At 48.4% G+C, this 2,500-nt stretch overlaps 1 protein-coding gene across 1 annotated transcript in view; it reads left to right on the top strand.

The window, feature by feature from the left end:
* Nucleotides 1-2,500, top strand: part of LOC125045310 — a 9,791-nt gene that overhangs the window by 450 nt on the left and 6,841 nt on the right. The window lies entirely within an intron of this gene.

Raw genomic sequence — 2,500 nt, 5'->3', positions numbered from 1 at the left:
AGTAGAAAATGCAACCCTGTTAATCTTATTTTCATCTAATGTGAACCCTGAAGACGTTCATTAGGATTTAACATTCGTCACTTAAGGGTGATACTGATGATGACGATGAAGATGAGGATGATGTGATGATTGGATGACCATGACGATGATAATAACAACAGTGACGATAAGAATTATACTAAAAGCAAAAATATATATATAAGACGGCATTAAGGACAATATTTATGAGTATCGAGAAGCGTGGGAATTTCATAGACAAAAAGATGGAGCACTTCCCTCCGTCTTTCACTATCCTCCTGCTTGTATCCCTCCCACTTGAAATCCTACTTCTATCCCTCCCACTTGAAACCCTGCTTCTATTCCTTCCACTTGAAACCCTGCTTCTATCCCTCCCACTTGAAACCCTGCTTCTATCCTTCCCACTTGAAACCCTGCTTCTATCCCTCCCACTTGAAACCCTGCTTCTATCCCTCCCACTTGAAACCCTGCTTCTATTCCTCCCACTTGAAACCCTGCTTCTATCCCTCCCACTTGAAACCCTGCTTCTATCCCTCCCACTTGAAACCCTGCTTCTATCCTTCCCACTTGAAACCCTTCTATCCCTCCCACTTGAAACTCTGCTTCAGTCCCTCCCACTTGAAACCCTGCTTCTATCCCTCCCACTTGAAACCCTGCTTCTATCCCTCCCACTTGAAACCCTGCTTCTATCCTCCCCAGTTGAAAACCTGCTTCTATCCCTCCCACTTGAAACCCTGCTTCTATCCTCCCCACTTGAAACCCTGCTTCAATCCCTCCCACTTGAAACCCTGCTTCTATCCCTCCCACTTGAAACCCTGCTTCTATCCTCCCCACTTGAAACCCTGCTTCAATCCCTCCCACTTGAAACCCTGCTTCAATCCCTCCCACTTGAAACCCTGCTTCAATCCCTCTCACTTGAAACCCTGCTTCAATCTCTCCCACTTGAAACCCTGCTTCTATCCCTCCCACTTGAAACCCTGCTTCAATCCCTCTCACTTGAAACCCTACTTCTATCCCTCCCACTTGAAACCCTGCTTCAATCTCTCCCACTTGAAACCCTGCTTCTATCCTCCCCACTTGAAACCCTGCTTCTATCCTCCACACTTGAAACCGTGTTTCTATCCTCCCCACTTGAAACCCCGTTTCTATCCCTCCCACTTGAAACCCTGCTTCAATCTCTCCCACTTGAAACCCTGCTTCTATCCCTCCCACTTGAAACCCTGCTTCTATCCTCCCCACTTGAAACCCTGCTTCAATCCCTCCCACTTGAAACCCTGCTTCTATCCTCCCCACTTGAAACCCTGCTTCTATCCCTCCCACTTGAAACCCTGCTTCTATCCTCCCCACTTGAAACCCTGCTTCTATCCCTCCCACTTGAAATCCTACTTCTATCCCTCCCACTTGAAACCCTGCTTCTATCCCTCCCACTTGAAACCCTTCTATCCCTCCCACTTCTATCCCTCCCACTTGAAAACCTGCTTCTATCCCTCCCACTTGAAAACCTGCTTCTATCCCTCCCACTTGAAAACCTGCTTCTATCCCTCCCACTTGAAACCCTGCTTCTTTCCTCCCCACTTGAAACCCTGCTTCTTTCCTCCCCACTTGAAACCCTGCTTCTATCCCTCCCATTTGAAACCCTGCTTCTATCCTCCCCACTTGAAACCCTGCTTCTATCCCTCCCACTTGAAACCCTTCTATCCCTTCCACTTCTATCCCTCCCACTTGAAACCCTGCTTCTTTCCTCCCCACTTGAAACCCTGCTTCTATCCCTCCCACTTGAAAACCTGCTTCTATCCCTCCCACTTGAAACCCTTCTATCCCTCCCACTTGAAAACCTGCTTCTATCCCTCCCACTTGAAACCCTACTTCTATCCCTCCCACTTGAAACCCTGCTTCAATTCCTCCCACTTGAAAACCTGCTTCTATCCCTCCCACTTGAAACCCTGCTTCTATCCTCCCCAATTGAAACCCAGCTTCTATCCCTCCCACTTGAAACCCGGCTTCAATTCCTCCCACTTGAAACCCTGCTTCTATCCTCCCCACTTGAAACCCTACTTCTATCCCTCCCACTTGAAACCCTGCTTCAATTCCTCCCACTTGAAAACCTGCTTCTATCCCTCCCACTTGAAACCCTGCTTCTATCCTCCCCACTTGAAACCCTGCTTCTATCCCTCCCACTTGAAACCCTGCTTCTATCCCTCCCACTTGAAACCCTACTTCTATCCCTCCCACTTGAAACCCTTCTATCCCTCCTACTTGAAAACCTGCTTCTATCCCTCCCACTTGAGACCCTACTTCAATCCCTCCCACTTGAAACCCTGCTTCTATCCCTCCCACTTGAAACCCTACTTCTATCACTCCCACTTGAAACCCTGCTTCAATCCCTCCCACTTGAAACCCTGCTTCAATCCCTCCCACTTGAAACCCTACTTCTATCCCTCCCGCTTGAAACCCTGCTTCAGTCCCTCCCACTTGAAACCCT

The sequence above is a fragment of the Penaeus chinensis genome, chromosome 3, assembly GCF_019202785.1.
Source record: "Penaeus chinensis breed Huanghai No. 1 chromosome 3, ASM1920278v2, whole genome shotgun sequence".
Lineage (NCBI taxonomy): Eukaryota > Metazoa > Arthropoda > Malacostraca > Decapoda > Penaeidae > Penaeus > Penaeus chinensis.
The sequence above is the reverse complement of the archived record's forward strand: the minus strand, read 5'-3'. Positions and strand labels throughout refer to the sequence as shown.